The sequence below is a fragment of the Syngnathoides biaculeatus genome, chromosome 10 (genome assembly GCF_019802595.1).
Source record: "Syngnathoides biaculeatus isolate LvHL_M chromosome 10, ASM1980259v1, whole genome shotgun sequence".
NCBI classification, from domain to species: domain Eukaryota; kingdom Metazoa; phylum Chordata; class Actinopteri; order Syngnathiformes; family Syngnathidae; genus Syngnathoides; species Syngnathoides biaculeatus.
In genome coordinates, this window is record NC_084649.1 from 30,959,292 (window position 1) to 30,974,575 (window position 15,284).

Here is a 15,284-nt window from a genome sequence, read left to right on the forward strand (position 1 = left end):
CGGAAGACTGGAATACTACTGCCAAGGTACTCAGAGAGGCAGGCAGGAGAGTAGTTGGAGTGCTTTCTGGTAGGAAAAAGGAGAAGGAAACCAAAATACAGGAAGTAATTCAAGGAAAGAGATTAGCGAAGAAGAAGTGGGACACGGAGAGGACTGAGGAGAGGCAAAAGGAGTACATTGAGATGTCATGTAAGACAAAGGTAGAGGTGGCGAAGGCTAAAAAAAGAGGTATATGACGACATGTACAACAGATTGGATACGAAATAAGGAGAAAATGACCTCTACAGGTTGGCCAGACAGAGGGATTGTGATGGGAAGGATGTGCAGCAAGTAAAGGTGATTAAGGATAGCGATGGAAATATATTGACTGATGCCAGTAGTGTGCTAAGTAGATGGAAAGAGTACTTTGAGAAGTTTATGAATGAAGAAAATGAGAGAGAAGCAAGAGTAGAAGAGGTAAGCGTGAAGGACCAGGAAGTGACTTAACCTTCTTCAAGAGACTTACTACACTCCAGATGGTTGTAAGCCATACAGGGTACACCCCAGACTGGCTGCAAACCATCCACCCATCCAATTTCTGAGCTGCTTATCCTCACTAGGGATGCAGTAGTGCTTGAGCTAATTCCAGCTGCTATCGGGCAGGAGACAGGGTACACAATGAACTGGTTGCCAGCCAATTGCAGGGCACATTAAGACAGACAACAGTTCCACTCACAATCACACCTAAGAGCAATTCAGAGTGTCCAATTAATGCATGATTTTGGGATGTGGGAGAACACCGGAGTGCCTGGAGAAAACTAACACAGGCATGGGGAGAATATGCAAACCCCACACAGGGCCCGGGATGGAACCCTTTACAGCTTCGCAACCGTGCCGCTAGTTGCAAACGACAAAAGTTCACTCATATTCACACGAATTGGCACTTTAGAGTCTTTGTTGAAGACTTTTGAATGAACCTAACGTGGATGCTTTTGGAATGTGGGAGGAAACCTACACAGGCACAGGGAGAGCATGCAAATGCCACACAGTAACGTCGGCATCCACATTAAATTCCACAACCTTTGAACTGTGAAGTGGATGTTGCTAACCGCTGCAATAATAAGCAAATTAATACAGTGAAGAAAATAAGTAGTTGAACGGTATATTGCAAGTTTTCCCATTTATAAATCATGGAGGGGTCTGAACTTTTTATGATTGGTGCATGTCCACTGCGAGAGAGATAATTTAAAAAGAAAAATGCTGAAATAGCAATGTATGATTTTTGTTTTTTATGATTCATTTGTGTGATACAACTGCAAATAAGTATTTGAACACCTGAAAAGCCAATGTTAATATTTGGTACAGTAGACTTTGTTTGCAATTACAGAGGTCAAATGTTTCCTGTAGTTGTTCACTAGGTTTGCAAATGCTGCAGCAGGGATTTTGGCCTACTCCTCCATACAGATCTTCTCTAGATCAGACAGGTTTCTGGGCTGTCACTGAGAAACAGTGAGTTTCAGCTCCCTCCAAAGATTTTCTATTGGGTTTAGCTCTGGAGACTGGCTAGGCCACGCCAGAACCTTGATATGCTTCTTATGGAGCCACTCCTTGGTTTTCCTTGTTGTGTGGTTCGGGTCATTGTCATGTTGAAAGACCCAGCCACAACCCATCTTCAATGCTCTGACTGAAGGAAGGATGTCGTTCTTCAAAATCTCTCAGTACATGGCCGGGGTCATCCTCTCCTTAATACAGTGCTTCGTCCTATGGCATGTGCAGAAAAACACCCCCAAACCATGATGCTACCACCCCTATGCTTCACTATAGGGATGGTGTTCTTGGGATGGAACTCATCATTCGCCTTTCTCCAAACACAGTTCGTGGAATTATGACCAAAAAGTTCAATTTTGGTCTCATCTGACCACAAAACGTTCTCCCATGACTCCTCTGTATCATCCAAATGGTCATTGGCAAACTTAAGACGGGCCTTGACATGTGCTAGTTTAAGCAGGGCAACCTTCCGTGCCATGCATGATTTCAAACCATGACGTCTTAGTGTATTACCAACACTCACCTTGGAAACGGATGTCCCATCTCTTTCCAGGTCATTGACCAATTCCTGTCATGTAGTCCTGGCCTGGGCTGATTCCTCACCTTTCTAAGGATCATTGAGACCCCACGAGGTGATATCCTGCATGGGGCTCCACTCCGATTGAGATTGACTGTCATGTTTAGCTTCTTCCATTTTCTAATGATTGCTCCAACAGTGAACCTTTTTTCACCAAGCTGCTTGGCAATTTCTCTGTAGCCCTTTCCAGCCGTGTGGAGTTGTACAATATTGTCTCTGGTGTCTTTGGACAGCTCTTTGGTCTTGGCAATGTTACAAATTTGAGTTTTACTGATTGTATGGGGCGGACAGGTGTCTTTATGCAGCTAACGACCTCACACAGGTGCATCTGATTTCGGATAATACATGGAGTTGAGGTAGACTTTTAAAAGCAGACTAACAGGTTATTGAGGGTCAGAATTCTAACTGATGGACAGATGTTCAAATACTCATTTGCGGCTGTATCACACATATCGTAATTTTTTTTTTTTTTTTACATCATACGTTCTGATTTCTGGATTTCTCTTTTTAGATTATCTCTCTCAGGGTGGAAAAGCACCTGCGATGAAAATTTCAGACCACTCCATGATTTCTAAGTGGGAGAACTTGCAATATAGTAGGGTGTTCAAATACTTGTATTTTTTCACTGTAACCATAAGTTTGAGATTTACTTTGACTTGATCTAAATTCTAATGTTAGTCTACTCTGTCCATATTTAAATGCGAACGGTCATTTTCACCGTATTTAAATGCGAACGGTCATTTTCACCCGTGGTACCACGTTAACTTGGAAGTTAAAACATTTCCCCTCTACATGCTTTAGGAAGATACAGATCTTTCGCTCGCTTTCATCAATGGATCGATAATAGATAGTGCTGTAAATTACGATAGATTAAAATTATTTGATTATATGAATACTTAATTTTGAAAATGAATGTCTATTGACCTCTTAAAAAATGTCTGTCTCCATCTGTGCAGTGTCAAAAAATTGTGATAATCGTATTAGGTAACTACATACTCGGGTATAACAACTCAGTAAATTATTTTAAAGTCTTTGGATTCCATCCCTAATCACACCCACAACTTTATATCTGCGGGCATGACTGGTTGACCACACCCATAACTTTATATCTGTGGGCATGACTGACTCCACCTGTACATTTTTCAAATGTGAGTGACTGAAACAATTTCCAGCCACATCGGGGGTGGAACCCCAAAATACAGGAAATCATCCAAGGAAAGAGATTAGCAAAGAATAAGTGGGACGTGGAGAGGACTGAGGAGAGGCTGAAGGAATACATTGAGATAAGATGTAGGGCAAAGGTAGAGGTGGCAAAGACTAAACAGTAGTGTGCTAAGTAGATGGAAAGAGTACTTTGGGAAGTTAATGAATAAAGAGAATGGGAGAGAAGACAGAGTTGAAGAGGAAAGCGTGAATGACCAGGAAGTGGCAACGATTAGTAAGGGGGAAGTTAGAAAGGCACTGAACAGAATGAAAAATGGAAAGACAGTTGGTCCTGATGACATACCGGTGGAGGTATGGAAGCAATTTGGAGAGATGGCTGTGGAGTTTTTGACCAACTTATTCAACAGAATACTAGTGGGCGAAAAGATGCCTGAAGAATGGAGGAAAAGTGTACTAGTTCCCATTTTTAAGAACAAAGGCAATGTTCAGAGCTGTGGGAATTATAGAGGAATAAAGTTGATGAGCCCCACAATGAAGTTATGGGAAAGAGTAGTGGAGGCTAGACTCAGGACAGAACGAAGGATCTGCGAGCAGCAATATGGTTTCATGCCTAGAAAGAGTACCACAGATGCATTATTTGCCTTCAGGATGCTTGTGAAAAAGTACAGACAAGGTCAGAAGAAGCTACATTGTGTCTTTGTGGATCTAGAGAAAGCCTATGAAAGAGTACCAAGAGAGCAACTGTGGTACTGCATGGGCAAGTCTGGTGTAGTGGAGAAATGTGTTAGAATAGTACAGCACATGTATAAGGGCACCAGAACAGCGGTGAGATGTGCTGTTGGTGTGTCAGAAGAATTTAAGGTGGATGTGGGATTGCATCAGGGATCCACACTGAGACCCTTCCTGTTTGCAGTAGTAACCCTAACCTTAAACAGCCACACCGGCTGAGGCGCCCCATTCGGCGGTCACGGCTTCTGCGAAGGCTGGGGACGGGGGCGGCCCTGAAAAACCCAGCTGACAATGCCTCACTCAGCCGCGTGCGCGCAGTAAAGCGCCACGGCTCGATTGTGTTGTTCATCGCTACTGCGGCGTCTATAAACAACCCTCTAAAGCAACACCGCTCGGCTCTGTCATAAGCCCCACCGGCTGGCTACGATGAGCCGCGATGGCTCATCTCCCCCGCGAAAGTGGATCGGACGGGGATGGGGTTTGGCTGTGATCGCATATCATCTGAATATGGTTCGAAACAATAGTGTAATATTCCCCCGAGGGCTCGAAACAATCGTGTAATACTGCCCCGGTAACTTCACTCAGTTGTGTGTGTTCTCCTTCTCGAAAAGAGCTTCCGTGTCAGAAGGGGCGCGTTTGTCTCCCATAGTTAGGGTGCACCGCGTATTTTCATTGGCGAATGTCCGGGTGACGTCACGGACGGAGGGTGCAGCCAATATGGCGACCACTTGGATATCCTAGAATGACACTTCTGCAACTTTGTGCATGGATGACGCGCTCTCCGGTCACATTTACTTTTTCGTATAGACATTGAAGTGAATAATGTCATAAGTATTTTTCATTACAATATCTATTTTACAATGTTTATAGGGATGACACTTGACCTTTAATATGGAAGAACCCCTCTGAATGCAGATAACCTCTGTATTCATTTGTGTTCTTTGATCAAAAACAACACCGAGGAACATATATCGTAATTTCTCGAGTATAATGCGTCCTGAAGTATAATGCCCATCCCTAAAGTTCACCTAAAAAAATCAGGAAAACCCTTCCACCAATGAACAATGCGCACCACCAATTTGCTGCAATCCATATGTTCAAAATATTGGGAATTATATATCTATTTCTATTTTGCTAGGTTTGTACTTTTATTGGTTGTACTTGTATTGTTTTTCAAAAAAATGTCTGTACAACAATCATTAATAATAATCTTTGTGCATGTACTGATGCAGTGGTAATATATATCTCGGGAGAGGCCACAGGACTTGCTTGTCCGGGTCCCTGCAATGGATAGGTTTCCAATTATGCCATCTTGTGTGTCATCGAGGTCAGAGAACACAGGTGATAGGTGAAGCGTGAAGTTTTTTTCTATCGTTAATTTATCCAATTGTTTTGACAATACGATGTGATTGTATTTTTTTATTTTTCATCCATACCAAAATATCATGCGCTCTATTGACTTTTTGAAAATATTTTTGCAAAAAATTGCGCATTATTTTTGAGAAATTACGGTAATCGTTGTAGAAAGTGTGTATTTCACCCAAATTAGGTAACATTGATATACAGTAGTGTCAGAAAAAAACATTTAGCTCCCTCCCACAACCAAAATCTTTATGATTTGAGTATTTTTGTTTTGAAGGGGTGAAGGCAAACAGGGCAGATGGACCCAAGCACAGGGAAACAAGAAAGGCAAGGCAAGGATGAAAGCATAATCACAAAAAGGCAAAATAGAAAGTATCTAGTTGCAGGATCTAATACTTATTTAACTACGAAACACAAACAAAACACTCCACCACAGTCTGTGTTGCAACATGACATGACAAAAAGATAACGCAAGATTATGACAATTCCCTCAGCAGCCATGATGCCTAAATGTAACAGCCAGGAGAAAAAATTCTGTAATCAATGAAATTCTTAATCCAACTTTAAGATTGTGCATGTTTACGGAAATTCCTTATTCTGAGCAAAGAGGCGATTGAGCTCATTTAGACTGAGTTGCAGTCACTCACTCAAATCAGCAGACAATTTTGGATGACTAATCTGTTGACAAAGTAAAGGTGATGGCCTGTTCGTGTGACTGACTACACTTAGTTGTGCTTCTGTAGTCGATCATCGTACGGGTACTCTATCGAGGCTATGAATGACACAACAGTTTGGCCTCGGGCAGTGAATTATCATGGCAATCTGTGTTTACGGTTTCTCCTCAAAAATTAAAATCCACCCATCCATTTTCCTCACAAAGGTCATGAGAGTGTTGGTGCCCATCCCGGCTGTCATCGGGCAGGAGGCATGGTACACCCTGTATTGGTTGCCAGTCAGAGTCACAATCATACCTAGGAGCAATTTAGTCTCCAATTAATGCAAGTTTTTGGAATGTGGGTGAAAACCGTTGTGGCTGGAGAAAACCCACGCAGGCAAGGTCTAACCAGGTGCTCCACCGTGCCGCCTATTTATTTATTTGAGCAATTGATTTTTGAAATTGAAATAATTTATTGTGGCGGCACGGTGAATCAGCTGGAAAGCGTTGGCGTCACAGTTCTGAGGTCCCGGGATCAACTTGACCTGCTTGTGAGGAGCTTACATGTTCTCCCTGAACCTGCGTGGGTTTTCTCCGGGCACTCCAGTTTCCTCCAACATCCCAACAGCATGCAACATTAATTGGACACTCTAAATTGCCCCTAGGTGTGATTGGGAGTGCGGCTGTGATTGGCTGGCAACCAGTTCAGCCTCCTGCCCGTGGTCCCCAATCCCCGGGCCGCGGACCGGTACCAGTCCGTGGATCAATTGGTACCGGGCTGCAGAAGAAATAATCAATTAGTTCTGTTGTATTCATTATCCAAGTCTGAATAATCTTTTATTTTGAAAAGTGACCGGCTTCTCTTGGCTACATCTGTTTGTGCATGTGTCAAAAAAAAACGACGTGAGACAGCTTTGAATGTTCAGTCGTGCTTGTATTTAGCTCTCGGCTCTCCACATAACATTCCCGCGCTTCCGCATATGAAGAAACCATTGAGCAGGGGGTGGGGTCTACCATTCCTAAAATCTCCCCTTTTGTAAATGAAAACATCAACATTGCTCGAGCCCCTATTGCAAAGTGCAGATTCAGGCATTATCAACCATTAGTGCAAAATGAACATTGTTTCAGTCATTGTAAACCCGTTTCACATCGGTCAACAATCATTCCATTTTTTTTTTTTTAAACCCAAACCAAACAGTCCGTGACACTTCCAGTGAGGGAAAGAACAGGAACCAAATAAACAAGTAACAAAACAAGCTTATGCTTAAAGGTCCAGTCTATTAGGCGTTCTAACCAGCCAACCACTGGTTGTCCTGCGGTCGACGACTGGTGATGGGACTGACATTGTCAGTGATGGGCCAGGCATAGCCTTATACCGGCAACTTCACCGCTGTGGGTCAGTCTCGGAGCCCCTCGTGTCTACATCATTTCTGCTGTCCCTCACATCACCTGTTGGACCAGCTGATTGCTCCTGGAGTGGGATTTTGCACCCCGATGGGTTGTGTTGTTCTGGGTAACACCCGATAATGTCCCCCTCTGTCGGACATAGATCCATCCGGTTGCAGTGGTACAGTACACCTTTGACATCCACCAAATATGATCTGGGGCCCACCTGCTTTAGACAGACCCCTCTTCACCACCTGCCTCTCCGGTCCCCAGGCAGAGGCTTCATCCTGACATCCTGTCCAGTACACAGTTCAGGTAGGTCTCTGGCAGACTTGTCATACCAGAGCTTGGCTGCCTGGTGTTTAACTCTTAGCCTAACTCTGAATTGCAGTTTCTTTAAACTCCGCCTCAATTTTACCTCCCTGCACCGCTGCCTGAGTGCTAACAGTTTTTTTTTTTTTTTATCATAATCCTGTATGGCCAGCTCATCAGTCTCTCCACACCCATTCATCTGCTATGGGTTCTACCCCACTTAAACACACCAGTGGGTCATGTTTCTTTCGCTGGTAGATTTGTGCAACTGACACCCCAAACGGCAGCTTTGGTCAGCATTTCCTGCCCCGTGATGTCCAGAATGTTGCTGTGAGACTGTTCTCCTTGTCTAACTTGCACTGTAAGAATGCATCTCGCGCATCTACCAGTTTGAAAATGCGAGCCCAAGGAAGCTTATAAAGCACATCCTCCAGTGTCTCCATAATGTAGTGAGACCTTCTCAAAGCTTGATTTAACGACTTGGGGTCAATGGATATTAATAATTTGTCCATTTGTCGCACAATGACCATGTTACTAATCCACTCAGTAGGCTCTGACACTGAGGTTAGGTGGCGATATTTTTCATATTTTACTAATTGAGCTTTAACGGCATCCCTTAGCGCCACTGGAACATTGCAGGGGCTTGTACCGGGGCTACATTTGTATTCAGCTCAAAATGAACATCCCCTGGACGAGACTCGACTGGGTCATTGAAAACATCATGGCAGGTCTGTACTAGGCATTGTCTAGTCAGTCTTTCAGAGCTGTCGTGTCCGATCATCATCAGCTCCTCTGGGAATTAAAAAAAAGCGAATTAATGTGAGTAAATACCTGGACTGACTATGTTTAAAAAGCAAAGACCAAGTCCAAAACCTTGGTGTTTGAATAGATTCCGACCTGACTTTCAACTTTCATATCAATTATAAAAACTGCCTTTTGCCCTTTGAAGTACATATCTTGAGTGAAGACTAGCGTGTGTCAAGCAGTGTGTCAAGCAGACCATGCTTTTATCTCCCGGAGACTTGACTAGTGTAATGGTCTTCTGACTCATCTCCCCAAAAAGAGCATAAAACAGCTGCAGCTCATTCAGAATGCTGCAGCTCCGGTTGTGACCAGAATAAAGAGGTCAGAGCATATAACTCCAATTCTAAAGTCCTTACACTGGCTCCATTCAGCTTTAGAATAGATTTTGAAGTTCTGCTCCTGGTCTATACATCACTAAATGATTTAGGTCCTGAATACATGAAAGCAATGCTTACAGAATACAAACCCAGTAGAGCTCAGGTCAAATAGTGGAGCATAAAGTCCAAAAATAACATGGTGAAGCAGCATTTAGCTATTATGCTGCACTCAAATGAAATAAATTCCCACCAGAGGTGACGTCAGGCCCAAGTGTGAATGTTTTGAATTCCAAATTAAAAACTTTTTTTCTCATGGGTTTTAGAGTACTTCCACTTTTCACTGCTGTTTTAATTGTACTTTTTATTTTCAAATGTTTATATTTCCTTGTAATTGAATGGTTTTAATCATGTCAAGCACATTGAGGAAAATGCGCAATTTAAATACATTTTCTTTGCTTTGCTTACTTTCCTAAATGTTACTTTTTAATCAGAAAGCATTCATAAATTAGTGTCCTCACTCAGCAATGATTGGTAGTGCCGAAAATCAAATTATGAGTGAATTCAAACTACATTTTTACCATCTCATGTTTCATTGCACTACATGCAGTTGCCTTTTGTATGTATGGCGCAGGTTAAATTCCTGGCTAGCTCAACACTGGGTGGGTTGTATCATGAGGGGCATCCAAATAAAAAACTGTGCCAAACAAGTGATGGGCGTTGTATGGGACATGCCGAAAGTGACAACAAGTCTTTAGTCAATCGCACTGTACTGTATTTATAACCTGAGCGTTTTTTGTGATGTGTTTTTTGAGGGGGGGCTATAAATTCATGTACGTATTCATCTCACTGGTGGTCTCAATGGAGGCTGTTGCCTGGAGCAGGACCAGACTCCAAAATGCTTCGCTGCCTCCATCCAGCCCTCTATACTCTCTGTATCCTAGTAATCCTCAACACCTGGCAGGCGGCCAGCACTGCCATTGGCCAGCACTCCATCCCTACAAAAATACAGTACATTATTTTCCAGATGAAATAGCAGCTGATGAAGAACCAAAAAAACATGCACTCGCAACACCAGAAGAAAACAGAGTTAAAGTGCAACTGTAAGGAGGTATAATGCAGGGAAAGATAATCTGCTAAAGTGTTCCTGACAAAGAATTGCTCATTATAATCTGAAATAAAAACATTATTAAAATTCGCATAATCTATGACACAGAAAAGAACTACAAAAGCAGAAAAATCAAAGGAATGTTAAACAGACTTTAGTGACAAGCCGGTGACAACAACCACTCCTTCAAACTAGAGTTATTAAAATTAATGTCTCCGTGTTAAATATGTCCACATGTTAATGTTATTATTGAGTTACTTTTTGGGACAGCAATTAAACAATGAAAAAATAGAACTAATCACCCAATCAATACTTATTTAGTACCTCCATCAGTGATGAGTTAGGTTCTTGCAAAACCGTTTTTTTGTTCGTTTGTTTATTTTTACTCCTTGGGGTAAAAGTGTTTGAGTTAAGCATGAGAGTGGCAAAATCTTCTACAGTTGGATTACAACTAATAGTATGCAAATTGTGGCTACAATACTAAGAAATAGTCTTGTAAAATCACTGATAAATGTACAACCAAGTATTTTTGCCTTACACTGTTGAGAAATATTTGAAACCAACATTCACTTTAGTTATAGGGACCGTCAAAATCATGTCAGGTGATTAGCATACCAAAACATGATAGCTGATAAAAGTGCTTCTTCAACTGCTTTTCCAGGTCAGCTTGCAGGGGCAGTAGCTTTAGCAAGGATGATCAGACTTCCCTTTTCCCAGCCACTTCATCCAGCTCTTCCGGGTAGATGCCGAGGTGTTCCCAGGCCGGCCAACGGACGTAGTTTCTCCAGCATATTCTCGGTCATCCCCATGGTCTCTTTCTGGTTGGACATGCCCGTAACACCTCACCAGGGAGGCGTCCAGGAGCCATCTGGATCAGATGCCGCAGCCACTTCATCTGGTTCCTCTCAATGCGGAGATGCAGCGGCTCGACACTGAGCTCCCGGATGACCGAGCTTCTCAACTAATCTCTAAGGGAGAGCTCGGACAGCCTGCGGAGGAAACTCATTTCGGCCACTTTGATACAGAATCTTGTTCTTTTGGTCACGGCCCACAGCTTGTGATCATAGGTGAGGGTAGGAACATAGATCGGCTGATAAATTGAGAAAGTCGCCCTTTGACCTAGATCCCTCTTTACATAATCGGACCGATACAAAGTCCGGATCACTGCAGACGCTGCACAGATCCACCTGTCGAGCTTCCTCTCCATTCTTCCCTCACTTGTGAAGAAGATCCCAAGATACTTGACCTCCTTCACTTGAGGCAGGATCTCATCCCCGACCTGGAGAGGGCATGCCACCCTTTTCCAACTGAGGGTGATGGTCTCAGATTTGGAGGTGCTGATTCTCATCCCAGCCACTTCACACTCGGCTGTGAACTGCTCCAGTGAGCCTTGAAGATCATGGCCTATTGAAGGCAACAGAACCACATCATCTGCAGACAGCAGAGATACAATACTGAGGCGACCAAACCGGAAACCCTCTATGCCCCACCTGTGTCTAGAGATTCTGTCCATAAAAGTTATAAACAGAATCGATGACTAAGGGCAGCCTTGGAGGAGTCCAACTCTCATCGGAAACTCTGACTTACTGCCAGCAATACAGACCAAACTCTGACAGCAATGTTACAGGAACTGAACAGCCCATATCAGGGGGTTCAATGCTCCATAGTCTAATTAGACTCCCACGGGAATCCCCGAGGGACACCGTCGAACGCCTTCTCCAAGTCCACAAAACATATGTCGACATGTTGAGTGAACTCCCATGCACCCTCGAGAACGCTGCCGAGGCTGGAGAGCTCATCCACTGGTCCATGGCCAGGACGGAAACCACATTGCTTCTCCTAAATCTGAGATTCAACTTCCTGATGGACCCTCCTCTCCAGGATACCTGAATAGACCAGGGAGGCTGAGGAGTGTGATCCCCCTGTAGTTGGAACACACTCTCCGGTCACCCTTCTTAAAAAGCCTAATAGGACTCCTTCAGGTTGAGAGCATCCCTCACTGTTAGTGTCCAGTAATGTGTTCGGGGATTGCTGTCACAACAGGCACCGACTACCTTACGGCCACAGCTGTGGTCGCCCACCTCAGCAATAGAGGCGTGGAACATAGTCCACTCGGATTCAGTGTCCCCCACCTCCCCTGGAACATGAGCGAAGTTCTGTCGGAGGTGGGAGTTGAAAGTCCTTCTGAGAGGGGACTCTGCCAACCATTAGCAGCAGACCCTCACAATACGTTTGGGCCTGACACATCGGACATCTTTCCCCACTATTGGAGTCCACTGATCAGTTGAGACCTCCGTCCCTCTCTTCACCTGAGTGTCCAAGACATGCAGCCGCAAGTCCGATGACATGACCACAGTGTCGATCATCAAACTGCAACCTAGGTTGTCCTGGTGCCAAGTGCACATATGGACTTATCCCTGAACCCAGTGTTCGTTATGGACAATCTGTGATGAGCACAGAAGTCCAGTAACAAAACATCGCTCTGGTTCTGATCAGGGGGAGCGTTCTTCCCAATCACGCCCTTCCCAGTCTCACTATCGTTGCCCCATGAGCAGTGAAGTCCCCAAGGGGAATGATAGAATCCCCAGAGGGGGTGCTCTCCAGCACTCGCTCTAAGGATTCCAAAAAGGGAGGGCACTCTGAACTGTTGTTTGGTCCATAGGCTCAAATAAGAGTCAGGAGCCATCCCTTCACCCAAAGGCCGAGGGAGGCTTACCTCTCATTCACAGGAGTGTATACTCACACCTGTCCGGCGTCTCTCACCATGGGCAACTCGAGAGTGGACGAGAGTTCAACCCTCTTAAGAGGACTTGTACCAGATCCCAAGCACTATGTGGAGGCAAGTCCGACTATATCTAGTCTGAACTTCTCGACCTCACACACCAGCTCAGGCTTCTTTCCTGCCAAATAAGTGACATTCCACATCCCTAGACACAGTTTCTGTAGCCGGGGATTGGATCGCCGAGGTCCCCACCTTCAGCTACCGCCTAGCTCACATTACACCCAACCCTATTAGCCCCTCTCACAGGTGGTGAGCCCATGGGGTGGGGGACCCTCGTTACACTTTTGGGCGGTCAAGCCCCGTAGGTGCAGGCCCGGCCACTGGGCACTCACCTTCAAGCACCACCTCCAGGCCTGGGTCCACAGCGGGTCCCCGCTGACCCGTGTCCATGCAAGGGAAACCAGAATTTTTAATCATGATAGGGATTTATGCTGCTCTAAATATCTATATATCTACCACATATTGGCATTGCAATGAACATATTACAATTATAAATTCTTAAAACAGTACAATAAATAATTGGTCCCTACTTTGAAGATTTCATTTTTGTGCCTGCAACGACCCATTACATGGGTACACCTAGTTCAGGGTGTACCATGCCTCCTGCTGATGACAGCTGGGATAGGCTCCAGCACTCTCGCAACCCTCATGAGAATAAGCGGCTTAGAAAATGGATGGATGTTCCCACTGAAAGCCCATACACACATTGACTTGTTCAGTATCTTTCTCAAGAATACCAGCACATACCAGAATTAAAACGTGTATATATTGTATCTGTAAAATGTACACTGCAGTGCTGCACGAGCACTGTGAAGCAACAAATCACATTTATTACCCATTTGTGGTCATTTTAAAAAGTGACTGTTTTACTTATACTAACAAACATAATTGCAGAACTTCTTGAAGCACAACATAATTTATAATAAATTTCATTTGGTGCCATAGAGTTTATATTGTGAGCACAGACACACACCTCAGCTGATTATCACAATGCACATCCATTCACCTCTCATTAGACTAGTCAATAAGCCAGCCTTTCTAAAATATCCAGGGTTGCTGAAAAACACATCACTATGCCCTTGGTCTAAATATTGTAAAATACATCGTAAGCCTTAACTTTGGATTTCCCTTATTACATTGACATGAGTCTAATAATTTTTTAGGGTTATAAATGTAGCACTTTCTTTGTCCAGCTGACTCATTTGTCATTGCGGACAACAGGAACACCCTTCCTGTCCCAAGAACCACTTGGGGCTTCGCCATCAATTATTTGAGTAGAAAGGGGAGATGTCAGGTGTCTGAAAAAGTATCACTTTGGGCTTCACATTATTTTTGTAAATTCATATTTTTCTAGGGCCTTACACTTTCATCCCACTCAAGACGCCCTGGTGCTTAGACATACTGTACTGTACTCATTTGGTGCCACAATACTGCAAGGTTGCTAAGAAAAATGAAAGGATAACACAAGTGTGTCCATGAGTTCAGGCTCGCCCCATTCCCATTTCAATCCCCTGTGGTGTAGCTCAGCGAGCATTCTGGCTCGACCTGTGCATCCCATGCTGCAACCTTGGCGGCTAAAGCAGGCAAATACAACTTGGCAGCTGTTTTACTCTCCCTGTTCGCAAATCCTCTGCAATGGCAACTACTGGATGCGTACATCGCCCAAAATCAGAGGTCTCTGTAGAAGGAGACAGGAAGGCAAGGCCGAGTGATTACAGTGGCCTTTGGAACATGCGATTTCAGTTTGCGCAGAGCATAAAAAAAAAGAAAAAAAGAAAGAAATCCCAAAACCGCACCATGAGAGAATGCGCGCAAGGTGGGTGTGGTGGGTCTGGGAGGGGCGCGGGGGTTGCTGTTACTGTAAACAAAACATAGACGACTGGATCTTGCAGCACTGAATTGACCGAGAGAGGATGCGTCACGACTGCAAACCACCAAGTGAAAAAAGCGTGCATTTACCTGCGCTGGCCACCTTCGGCTACGACCGCCGCGACTTCCTCTCGATGCTTTCTTTCCTATGTACCTGCTCAGGGACCGACGTGTGTATCCAGTTAATGCGGCGCAGATTCGATGTTCTGCCACTTCTTAGATTGGGCACTCCTCTCCTCCTCCTTAGCTTCCCCCACCCCTCCCATCGTCGCTTTTCTTGGCTGTTCTCGCGTTGGTCCACGAGCGTGCGAATTGCACGCAACCAGGAGGGAAGCAAAAATAAATTAGGTTTGTTGATACTGTAGCTTTAACAATATAAAAAACTGCACTATTGACAGATGCTGGTTATGTGCAAATGCAACGTATTCTAATTTACAGGTTTCCATTGGCGCTAGATTTGCACTGTATAATTACATTTCGATCCGAGACTTTTGGAATGAGGGTGGTTCAAAAATTAATGTTAAGATTTGAGGTTTACTTCATTTTTAGAGGGAAGAATAAGGAATAAAACAATAATAACATTGTAGTAGGCCTACTCCTGTACGGTTTGTTTGAAATTATCCAATTTTATCTACTATGTGTCTGCTGATAATTAAGGAAGACTTAATTTCGAACATGGGAGCTGTAAAGTAACT

The 15,284-nt window shown here is 44.1% G+C and overlaps 1 protein-coding gene across 1 annotated transcript in view; it reads right to left on the bottom strand.

Moving 5' to 3' along the window:
* Window positions 1-14,819, bottom strand: part of nfasca (neurofascin homolog (chicken) a) — a 201,521-nt gene extending 186,702 nt beyond the window's left edge. Inside the window, exon 1 of the mRNA XM_061831670.1 lies at window positions 14,680-14,819. The gene's annotated coding sequence lies outside the window, so the exon portion shown is untranslated. The remainder of the gene's footprint in view (window positions 1-14,679) is intronic.
* Window positions 14,820-15,284: the final 465 nt, after the last annotated feature.